We start from the raw sequence: 12,875 nt of genomic DNA, 5'->3' as shown, positions 1-12,875 counted from the left end.
GCGAAGAAATCAATTTTGAAAAAAAAAAAATAATGGTTAAAACCGGAAGTAAACTTTTCGAAACCATTTTTCGAAAACTTTGACCAGTTTTTTTTTATTTTTTTTCATCTCAAAATATAGCCCTAAGTATGTACAAAATACACTAGAAGTTGTAGAATGGGATCTCCATTGGTTAAGACAATAGGTCAATAAATGTACATACGTGTCGCCCTGAGTGCGATGTACCGTACTGGTATACAGTGTGTTTTTTTTAAGTGGGACAGTATGGGGAAATCCTAAAGTATAAGAGATACAGGGAAACTGTCTTAGGAAACATTAGGTACTTTTTTGTGAAAAAAAAATTGGTATAGTCAAAATTTTGGTCAAGTGTGAGTTGTCCCTAAAAATGATTAATTTTGATGAATTTTTTTTTTGACGCACATCTACTCAGTTTCATGAGGGGATCATTTTATTGTATGGGAAGAAAAAAATCGGGACAGCAGAAGTTAGGTAAATTTAATAAAATAATTTTACATTAAAGTAAATGTTCAAAGTGGCCTCCCTCTTGTCGAATGCAGGCACGAGCGCGTTTCAGAACACCTCTGGTAGCTTTAGACAAGGCGTTGTGATGTATGTTGTTCAAATGATAATGCACTGCGTCTTTTAACTCTTGTACCGAGTTGTAAGTATCTGCATAAATTCGACCTTTAAGGTACCCCCAAATGAAAAAATCCAACGGTGTTAAATCGGGTGAACGTGGTGGCCATTTAATAGGGCCATTTGTGCCCATCCAGCGATCAAGAAAATGTTCATTTAAAAACTGTTTCGTAGCGATACTATTGTGGGCAGGGGCGCCGTCTTGTTGGTAGATGATATTATTCAAATTATTTAATGGAATTGCCATATCTACTAAATCCACAGCCATGTTTAATATTTCCTGATATTTTTGACTATTCAATGTTCCATGGTAAATTTTAATGGCAAAGATTTTATTATCTAATATTGCACACCAACAATTAAAGGAAAAGCGGACCTGGTTATGGGTTGCCGTAGTTCGGAAGGGGTTTGTACGTGCCCAAAAATGATTATTTTTTCTATTGTACATGCCATTGTTTGAAAAATTGCATTCATCTGTCCAAATAATCCGGCTTGGAAAAGACGGGTTTCTAATCGAGCATGCTACAAACCACTGGCAAAATGCTAATCTCCGGTCAGTGTCTCCTGGAAGCAATGCTTGTACAAGATGACCTTCTATGTAACACTTGTACTTGTAAGCCTTCAATACCTTTCGTACTGTAGATTTATGCACACCGATAGTGTTAGCAGCTTCCCTCAATGAGGCTTTTGGGTAGGCTTCAAAATATCCTAAGATTGCGATAGTTGTAAATTCATTTATTACTGTGGCTCGTCTCTTCCGTTTTAATTTAAAACAGCCTCCCTTTCTTAAATTTTTCACCAGTTTGTCAAAAATTTTGCGGTCCGGTTGATCGCGGTCCGGATAACGTTCCCGATACCACTGTAACGCATTCACAGAGCTACGATAATTTACAAAATACGCTTCAATTAAATCTACTTTATGCGAGTTTGGTAATTCCATGACGAAAACTTAACATAATGTTAACTTTAAACAATGAAATATCAAGTAAAATACTGTTTGTTTCAAGAAGTTCCAAATTTAAAATTTGTTTTTTTTTTAAATTAGATTTGTAAGGTACGGCTCGCGTAAGAATATCTTAAAGTATTTTAATCCTTTTTAAACCAAATAAAGTGTTCCAAATTCAAATGTAAAACTGGAATAGGCAATATTTTTTAAATAAAAACCTTGCAGTGGGCAGTGGTTTTCAATTTACACGGGTTGTAAAAATGAAAACGATTTTCTTAAATTTGACTAACTTCTGCTGTCCCGATTTTTTTCTTCCCATACAATAAAATGATCCCCTCATGAAACTGAGTAGATGTGCGTCAAAAAAAAATTTCATCAAAATTAATCATTTTTAGGGACAACTCACACTTGACCAAAATTTTGACTATACCATTTTTTTTTTCACAAAAAAGTACCTAATGTTTCCTAAGACAGTTTCCCTGTATCTCTTATACTTTGGGATTTCCCCATACTGTCCCACTTAAAAAAAACACACTGTATAGCAGCTGTTAGGCGATATATGAAGTTAAGACGTCTGCCATCTTTTAGCAGTGAGAAGAACTAGTTACGTATGCAAGAAAGAGATGGCAGTATGACGCCACGCCATTTTGATTTTCCGTTATTGTTTTAGTTGTTACTGTGACCTTGCTGTGAGTTGTGCACATTTTACGACACTTAACAATTTAATTATGGCTCCGTACGGATATCGATGTAATAATCCGTTTCGTTTAGTAAATCATCGAAAGACTAAAAATTTAAGAAAAGTTTCTATGTGCTTAGTGCAAAAGTGGGGCTGTCCACCAAATGTGTATGTGTGTGCATCTTGTAGGAAACGACTTTTAAATGAATCACCTCCAGTGCCTCCAGTAGCTAATGAAAACGTTGTGCAATGCAGTCAAACATCGAGTGAATTTTCGCAGAACAACCAAGATGAACCTTTTATTCCTGAAGACAAATTCAAACATAATTCCACTCAAACTGATACAAACATAGAAAGTGAAGAAATTTTACAGCAATTAAAGGAGAAATTTAATGATCCGTCGACGCCTATTTCCATGAAAACTATGATTTTGACAGTAGCACCAAAATCGTGGACAGAGAATAAACTAGCGGAAGAGTTTGGAACATCTAGGCGACAGGCAAGAAAAGCAAAACTACTTGTAGACAAGTTCGGTATATTTTCGTCTCCCAACCCGCGTGGTAGCAGCCGTAAACTGTCAGCTGAGGTCGAAAATATGGTAAAATGTTTTTATCTCCGAGAAGACATTTTGGTGCTACTGTCAAAATCATAGTTTTCATGGAAATAGACGTCGACGGATCATTAAATTTCTCCTTTAATTGCTGTAAAATTTCTTCACTTTCTATGTTTGTATCAGTTTGAGTGGAATTATGTTTGAATTTGTCTTCAGGAATAAAAGGTTCATCTTGGTTGTTCTGCGAAAATTCACTCGATGTTTGACTGCATTGCACAACGTTTTCATTAGCTACTGGAGGCACTGGAGGTGATTCATTTAAAAGTCGTTTCCTACAAGATGCACACACATACACATTTGGTGGACAGCCCCACTTTTGCACTAAGCACATAGAAACTTTTCTTAAATTTTTAGTCTTTCGATGATTTACTAAACGAAACGGATTATTACATCGATATCCGTACGGAGCCATAATTAAATTGTTAAGTGTCGTAAAATGTGCACAATTCACAGCAAGGTCACAGTAACAACTAAAACAATAACGGAAAATCAAAATGGCGTGGCGTCATACTGCCATCTCTTTCTTGCATACGTAACTAGTTCTTCTCACTGCTAAAAGATGGCAGACGTCTTAACTTCATATATCGCCTAACAGCTGCTATATACCAGTACGGTACGTCGCACTCAGGGCGACACGTATGTACATTTATTGACCTATTGTCTTAACCAATGGAGATCCCATTCTACAACTTCTAGTGTATTTTGTACATACTTAGGGCTATATTTTGAGATGAAAAAAAATAAAAAAAAACTGGTCAAAGTTTTCGAAAAGTTTACTTCCGGTTTTAACCATTATTTTTTTTTTTTTTTTCAAAATTGATTTCTTCGCTGAAAAGATCATTAAAAATTCTATACAAAACGCTTGGTTTAATAATAAGTTATATATTATAATTATTCGATATTCGAGTTTCAAAAAATCGGAATTTCAATTACGGTCATTTTTGAAAAGCTCATAATTTTTAAAATAAACGTCATATATAAAAAATATTTGGCGTCCGGTTTTATACCTACTAGAAGAAGAACTAAACCAAATATAAACAAATTCGCGCTCCCGACCCGTGGTCCAACCGCTATGTCCAACTGGTTGCACCACGGGTAAGTAGAACTATCCGTGCTTCGACTATCAGAATATTTTTTTTTCTGTGACATATTGTTATGACCCGTGGTACAACTGAGGGGCAATTGTCCAACTAGTATAATGAACCACCGCTATGTCCAACTGCTGGTACCACGGGTAAGTAAAACTATCCGTAGTTCAACTGTCAGAATTATTATTTTTTCTGCGATATTATTGTCTATTCGTCATGTCCGTTTATCAGAATACATGTGCTGACAGGCAAGCCAATATTATACTGTATGCAGAAATAAAACACTGTTCATAAAATAGCTAGCTTTGAGTTTATACTGATACTAACACATGTAATGTATTTTTCGTTTACTCTGTTCACCCAAGGTTAACTAAAAGTTAATTTAATGTACTTGTGACCAACTGCAGGTGAACTAAGTTTACTTAAAGTTTATTTTATGTACTTATTATGTCCAAATGCAGATGAATTAAGCCGACTTAAATTTCATTTTAAATATATTTACGGCTAATTTACCATGCACCAAGTATAATTTCGTCGATTTAGTTTCCCTAACAGGGTCAGGTATTAAATTAGTTCCTAAAAGTTGGTAAGTTTACCTAAAATAAACATATTCTTGATAGAATAGGACTAGGAGGATAGAATTTCGCAGTAGGAAAGTAGTTTATGTTCTACTCATTGAACTATTATTACTACATTATAGAACCGGTACAGACAACCAGTATTATAATTAAAATGAAACGGCCATAGCATCATGGATATATCCAAAATGAAGGATTTTCTAAGAGAGCTTTCATCGCCTAGTGTGAGATAACACAGAATGAGGCAGTAATGGTAAAGAATTACCAGTTCATTGAACTTGTAAACCTTGCTGAATTTTGAATTTGAAATGCTCGCAAGATAGCTTCTAGGTCCGGTAAAATACATAAAAGCTTTTCCCATTACTGGAAAGTATCATGTGTAAGAAAACGCAATACTGGACAAAAAACGATTCCAGTATTAACTATGGGTTCTGTCGTACTGCAAGTTTTTTTTAAATAATAAGGTTTAGCTAGTGACATCTTGTATGCGATAGAAGAACTCAAGCTGTATTGTCTGAGGTGGCGAGTAGCAGAACTAACGATATTATGACAATAATGCTAGCTCCACATAATGACTTTACACGTCCGAAAAAAGTATGCTTAAGGATGCAGCTAGGAGGTTACATTGTTGAACACGATTACATTACGTAGATCGTTTTTGGGTCACGTTGCCAGGAAAGCTAACTCATGAATCTAGTATACTTACTAGATATACGACTATATATAGTCGTCCCTTTCAAATCAATCTAAGAAAACGGGACGATACTACGATGTTGCCACTTTCAAAATTTCTACAATTTCTTGTCGGTCTATAATAAAACATTTATATTTTATATGTATATCACTCAGGTACGTACCTGCACTTTATTTAACGTTTTATATAAATTTGCCTAACATTTACTTGACAGTTTCAAAAGGATTTTAGTACCTATACTTAACCTAAAGTCCCACTGCTTTGACCCAGATGGAAATTTCATTTTCACATCACCTAATCAGAAAATGGATTTTTCTTCCCTACTAGGAGGGATCAAAGTGGCACTTTTCTGTTCAAGGACATTTCATTGCCAGTATAAAATATTAATATAATTAACTATGAACATCGTATGTACAGCCTGGCAAAAAAGAGTAGAAATTAAAAAGTGGCAACACTGTAGTGTCAACACTAAGATTTTTTTATTTTCCTCATAGCTGATGTGAAAAGCAGTATGTGTCACACGGTATCAAAATTATTTCGTCTTGGGCGTTAACTCTTGAATCCCTCATTACGCTCAGGATTCAACGTACGCCCTTGACGGAAATATATCATTTTGATCCCTTGTAACACAAACTACTATTCCTCTCTATCGCTCGTTTATGTAAGTGATAGACAAATATCAAAATTTTGATTTTGATTTAGCAGATGTTGATTTTCGAGGTAGGCACTATTTCTTTTTTAAACGCATCCCACATAGGCGCTTAGCACACTGGATACGATTCGCAAGTCGTTTCAATGTACGAGCGGGATATGGCTATAAGACGTGCATAGCATTATCTCGCTCAAATATCGGAGCGGCGTGCGAATCGTACCAGTGTGCTAAGCGCTAAATCTGAAATTACGAACTGGCATATCTAGTCACGGAATAAAAAACAGATGCCAAAGACAAACCATATGCCATGCCAGATTTATTCCTTAGGCCTCATTAGCACGAGCGCTTTTACAACGCGCATTAAAAAAGCGTTTGAATGACACAAATGGGTACATGTGTATTTATTCACACGATGGTGCTTTTTATTAAGCGTTGTAGGATTTTCGACTTTAAGCCTTTAGTCGTTAAGGTGGTTCGCTTACAAAAAACAATTGCATTTTATTAAGTCATAACACACTATTACTACATAAATATGTGCGCATCTATCTACTTTAGAATAAGCATTTGCCCTAAATTGATAGTACAGGCTGTAAAAAAAGAGTAGAAATTAAAAAGTGGCAACACTGTAGTGTCGTCCCGTTCTCTTATATAAATTGATATTCGAAAGTAAATAGATGCACACATATTTTCGTAGTAATAGTTTGTAATGACTTAATAAAACGCAACTTTTTTTTGTATGGAAAGCGAACCACCTTAAATCGAATTTAGCGTGCGGACCTCGGAGTAATTAACAACTGGTTATATCTTCTAAGGTGCGGACAGATTCAAGCGCTTTTTTTAACGCGCGTTAAAAAAGCGCTCGTATTTATGGGGCCTAAATATGAAAATATTAGGAAATATTACACGAAACTCTGCGTAGGAGGCGCCACTTCCACATTAGTCACAATCTAAGGGTCTACAACAAACGAGAGTCGATTTTTTTATCTAACCTCTATCACTCTTGCATATACGAGCGATAAAGAGGCAGATAATCGAGTTTCGATTTACGAGTGTCCCGGTAGGCCCTTTGTAAACAAACCGCCTTGGTGCATGAATGTCATATTTTATTGTCTGTGAAAACCTGTCAAAAAACAGTTATTGTACAGTATGTATAAGTTACTCTATGGTTTACTAACTGCACTAATGCTGCACTCTGACGGCAGAACATTGCAGTAATATGCCCCTATTCTTATAATCTGTCAAGCCATTTCCGTCAGTAGAAAAAAGCAACAAATTAAAAAAAAATGTAGGCACGAAGGGTAATTGTCTCATTGAAAATTTTAATTTCGCGCCTTTTCCCATTGACCAAGTTGTTTGACAGGCTGGGATGGCTATGGGATGTGCCTTGAGGGATTATTAGTATTATTAGGCCCCGTTCGCACGGCAGCTTTTTCAACGCGCGTTAAAAAAGCGTTTGAATGACACAAATGGATAACCATGTATGTATTCACACGAAGGCGGTTTTTAAGCGCGGCGCTTTTTTATCGAGCACTGTTCGATTTTCGGCGTTGAGCGTTGGCGTCAAACTGAATAGACCATACGGAAATCCGTGTATCTGTTCTCACAAGCGTTGAAAAAGCGCCGGCGCTGCTGTCAGTTGGCTGTCAAGTGTCAATTTTTGGTGTCAATCGTCAAGATTATTATTAGTTTCACCTTAAAAATGTCAACTTATGCTTACAAATTCCTGAAATATTCAAGCTATATTAGTAGTAATAGCAAAAAAGTATGGCTTTTCTGAGATGCGTACGTGGCAGTACGACTCACAAGTGATTTTTAAGCGTTCATATGAACACAAATATTGGAAACGGTAAAAAAGCGCCAACGTCGGGTTTTAACGCAACGCTTTTTAAGCTGTCGTGCGAATGGGGCCTTACACATCTATCCTTATTCAAGACAGTGTCTTCTTAAGGGCCGGTACAGACGGACTGCAACCCGACTGCAATTTGTATGGGAAATACCGAAGTAGCAGTCGGGTTGCAGTCCGTCTGTACCGGCCCTAAGAGGGACACAAAGGCACAGTTTGTTTTCCTGTCTTTCTAAAGCCCGCTCCAGACTCGTGCGCGAATCGCGGCGCGAAGCCGCGTACGCGAGTGTGGAGTCAAGATCGCAGATCAGCGAAATTGACTCCACACTCACGTTCGCGGCTTCGCGCCGCGATTCGCGCACGAGTGTGGAGCGGGCATAAACAGCAGTGTTTGGCAAAAGGATAGATGTAACAACCTCTTTAGAGTTGCCTAACAGAAATTATACACAGCGCACCACAATTCATTTACACCTGCACCTTAAAAATGTCAACTTATGCTTACAAATTCCTGAAATATTCAAGCTATATTAGTAGTAATAGCAAAAAAGTATGGCTTTTCTGAGATGCGTACGTGGCAGTACGACTCACAAGTGATTTTTAAGCGTTCATATGAACACAAATATTGGAAACGGTAAAAAAGCGCCAACGTCGGGTTTTAACGCAACGCTTTTTAAGCTGTCGTGCGAATGGGGCCTTACACATCTATCCTTATTCAAGACAGTGTCTTCTTAAGGGCCGGTACAGACGGACTGCAACCCGACTGCAATTTGTATGGGAAATACCGAAGTAGCAGTCGGGTTGCAGTCCGTCTGTACCGGCCCTAAGAGGGACACAAAGGCACAGTTTGTTTTCCTGTCTTTCTAAAGCCCGCTCCAGACTCGTGCGCGAATCGCGGCGCGAAGCCGCGTACGCGAGTGTGAAGTCAAGATCGCAGATCAGCGAAATTGACTCCACACTCACGTTCGCGGCTTCGCGCCGCGATTCGCGCACGAGTGTGGAGCGGGCATAAACAGCAGTGTTTGGCAAAAGGATAGATGTAACAACCTCTTTAGAGTTGCCTAACAGAAATTATACACAGCGCACCACAATTCATAACTCTTTGGTCTTAACGACACTCAAACCCGACTTTTTGCTGTCAGCCGATAGCTTTATAGCATTGTTCACATATAGTCCGATAAGAAATTGTAGAAAATTATTGAGGGCGCCACTTCCTACATAACTGACACATTTTTAACGTAAAATGCTGAAACATGGCAACAATTTAGTATGCACCTTTTAGTTCCATTTTATTTAATTTCTACTATTTTAAAGTAGTAACACACTATCGCATCGCACCGCAACCTTGGTGCGTCGCACCTATAAGTGAGAGCGAGAAAATATATCTGTTTCTCGCTCTCACTTATGTGTGCGGCACGCCAAGGTCGCGGTGCGATGAGTGTGTTACGACTTTTATGTCGCACTAGCAGTTACGATGACAGCTGACAGCCGATAGGTACATCACATTCATTTATAGCCGGTCAAACAACTTTGTCAGTAGAAAAGTGAGCGAAATTTTAATCTTCTATAAGAAGATTACCCTTCGCGCCTACATTTTTTAAATTTGCAGCTTTTTTCTATTGGCGAAAATGGCTTGACAGACTTTAAATTGCATAATGAGCGTGTACTGTTGTTTCCGGAAATTGTTCTTTCCAAGTTGCGATTTGTTCCATTCGCAAATTTTAACACTATTTTTTCTCAATAGCTTCCTTTTCCGAAAGCATTTCTCACCATTCGCATAATATATCCCATTATATTTATTTTTCAATAGCTTATTTACTTGATTTGCCACTATATGTTTTATTTCCTTACAATCACGGAAGACAGGTGGAGATAGGCTCCTGTAACATAAATATAATGGGAAAATATGTGATAGGTTAGACATGCTTTCGGGAAAGAAGGCTATTAAGAAAAAAAAAAGTGGTAAGAATTGCGAATGGCAGAATTCGCAACTTATAAAAACGATTTCCAGAAATCATAGTATACACTCCGCATATTTGTATTCAGATGACAGCTGTCACCGTACCCAAGCTATGTGAAAAATACTATTACACGTTCAATCCGTGCCCCGTATATGAGTCATGGCAAACCTCTATTACAAAGCCGTTACCAATTCAGTTAAGGCTTCTAACTTAGACCTATCTCGCGGTAGATATGTATACTGTGTCGTGGCGCTCCTGTATTAAGCCTGCTGTATTATTTTGAATGACCGTGTCATCGTTCGGTTTTTAATACTGCACTCCCTTTTACCATATTCCTTATATATAAGATTTTGTAACACTACCTATTATGGGAACTAAATAATAAATAGTTTACAAACCCTTAGGCCCTTGATTCTACTCTAGGATGTTTGTTATCCGTTTGTTTATCATACGGTCGGAACTTGCACCAGACCGTCTGTCACCGTTAAAGCGTTCGCTAAATTTTATTGTATGGAAATTTCATAGTTCACTGGTTAGTGACGTTAATCAGTTCGCTAATAGCGGTTGGTGCAACTGACACTTATATTGCTTCAGACCTGTTACCAGTTATATCATTCATTCATTTTCTTCTTAAATACGCAATTAGATTACCTCTTCTCTTTCAGCCTTTACAATCATATCGTATAATTATTAATACTTTGCATTTTCTCGCCAACCGCATCACATATATAAGTCATCGATATATCACAGGCCATATATGTATATTACATAATTATAGCTATAGGTATTATATTATAAGTGCAATTTTCAGGGACTCTGGTACACGTACCTATCATCATCATTGGCCTTCGAGTCTAATACAGAATACAGACCCTTTATTCGGTTAAGGACAGATTCTCGTTACCTACGGCAGATTCTGTTTACGGCAGATTCTTTTTATGGCAGATTCATGTTAGGGCAGAACTTGGACAGTCGCAACTAAAAACTATAACACTTGAAAACAAAACCGAAAAGAGAATAGAGATGATTTTTTTATCTATGTAATATTAGATCGACCCGATATTCTGATCTTGTTTTTAATTATTAAATTATTCAGCTTTTGCCGAAACCGGGAGGCGTAGGTTCTGCCATCTTGTGGGCTACATTGGAAGCTTAAACTTACAAAAAATAAAATTAACATTAAATTAACATTTACACTTCACGCAAATAAACAGGGGGCTCCTGTGCTGCCCCCTACAGTTCATGTACGTCTAGATCTATATCTATATCTACCTAGGTACTTTATATTGAAACCATCCAATAAAGGTACATCTTGTTATCTTATCTATTAATTATAGTTAATTATCCTAGATAGACAGACGGAGAGAGCGACAGACTGACAGGCGGATGGACAGACAGACGGACGGACAGACAGACGGACGGACGGACAGACAGACTGACATACACTCAGACGGAAGGACGGACGGACGGACGGACGGACGGACGGACGGACGGACGGACGGACTGACGGACGGACGGACGGACGGACGGACGGACTGACGGACGGACGGACGGACGGACGGACGGACGGACGGACAGACGGACAGACGGACAGACGGACAGACGGACAGACGGACGGACGGACGGACGGACGGACGGACGGACGGACAGACGGACAGACAGACGGACAGACAGACAGACAGACAGACAGACAGACAGACAGACAGACAGACAGACGGACGGACGGACGGACGGACGGACGGACGGACGGACGGACGGACGGACGGACGGACGGACGGACGGACGGACGGACGGGCAGACACGGTAAAAATTGTTAAATATATGCTATTTCAATGTTAATGCCAAATTTCATAATATTTTAGCATGTCGTTATAAAATGATAGTGTAACTACGTTTGTATGGCGGCGGCTATGTTCTGGCGACTCCTTACCATTTTTTTTACTTTCCAAATTCATACATTGTCATAGTAAGTAGGATAAAACCTCCAAAAGTACCCTAGAGATGACCTTAATACTACATACAAGTTTACGGTTGACCTAAATCAGGACGATGCAAGAAACAAGGGCCTTTCTCAATTGGTAAAAAGGAATGCTTCTCTTACTCCTAACCAAACAAAAACTATGGGCAATCCTCATTAGGTTTATTTTAATAATTTCAATTTATGGATCCCATGAATTTTTGTTCAGATTCAGCACACAACAAAAAATTCTGTGCATTAGAATACACAATATCCACCAGAGATATACCACGCATTCCGGATGATACTGGCATTCTAATGAACAACATAGTTTAATTTATTAGTCAATATGGAGAATACATAAGAATCAGAAAACTTATACTGATAAATATAAGGGTAAATTTTGTCTTGTTTGCTTCAGATTCAGTCTTACATATTGTCGTAGGCTTGTCGTACATATTGAAAGTAGATACTTGGCATCTCTGAAAAAGTAATTGTGCGTTTTAGTTTTGATTACGCTTACCTACTTACTTTATTTCCATACATTAAACAAGCATTTCGAAATACGTGTCCTGTTATATTTTAATTTCAAATTATTTATTTGCATCCAAGTACACAAATACATGAAAAGGTACATAGAATAAAGTAACATACATAATACCTACAACTCTGGGAACAAATCAAATTATTTTATACTTTATATGGTCTTTTTGACATTGACCTTACCGAAATCGCGAATAACGTCAAGTTACTTTATATCTACCTAAAAGCGTAAAAGACAATAAGTCGAAATTCATTTAAATATCAGTTAGATACGTACTAAAAGGCAAAACAGCTGCTTGTCGGTATATGTGGGCCAAAAATCTGGTCATGGGGAAAGACTTTCAGAAAGTCTCCACGTTGGTTTGTTAAATATAAAATAAATAAATATTTGGGGACAATCTTACACAGAACGACCTAGCCCCAAACTACGCAAAGCTTGTACAGTCACCTGCAATAATATGTTACACAGCGAAGGCCGCAAAAATATCTGACACGATTTTATTTATTTGTAGAGCCATAAGAGCGTGTCACATATTAATGCGGCCTTCGAAGAGTAACATATTATTGTAGGTGACTGTACTATGGGTATAGTAATAGGCGACGATATATATACTTAAATAGATACATACGTATAGGTATCTATATACATATAAAACACCCATGACTCAGGAACAAATAATATCCGTGC

At 37.8% G+C, this 12,875-nt stretch overlaps 1 protein-coding gene across 4 annotated transcripts in view; it reads right to left on the bottom strand.

Moving 5' to 3' along the window:
• The window catches only part of LOC134795584 (protein phosphatase 1 regulatory subunit 16A), an 80,306-nt gene that overhangs the window by 30,938 nt on the left and 36,493 nt on the right, over window positions 1-12,875 (bottom strand). The gene's annotated exons all lie outside the window — the stretch shown is intronic.

Source organism: Cydia splendana, chromosome 12 (assembly GCF_910591565.1).
Source record: "Cydia splendana chromosome 12, ilCydSple1.2, whole genome shotgun sequence".
In the NCBI taxonomy this organism is placed as follows: Eukaryota; Metazoa; Arthropoda; class Insecta; order Lepidoptera; family Tortricidae; genus Cydia; species Cydia splendana.
This window is presented reverse-complemented; position numbering and strand designations above follow the sequence as displayed.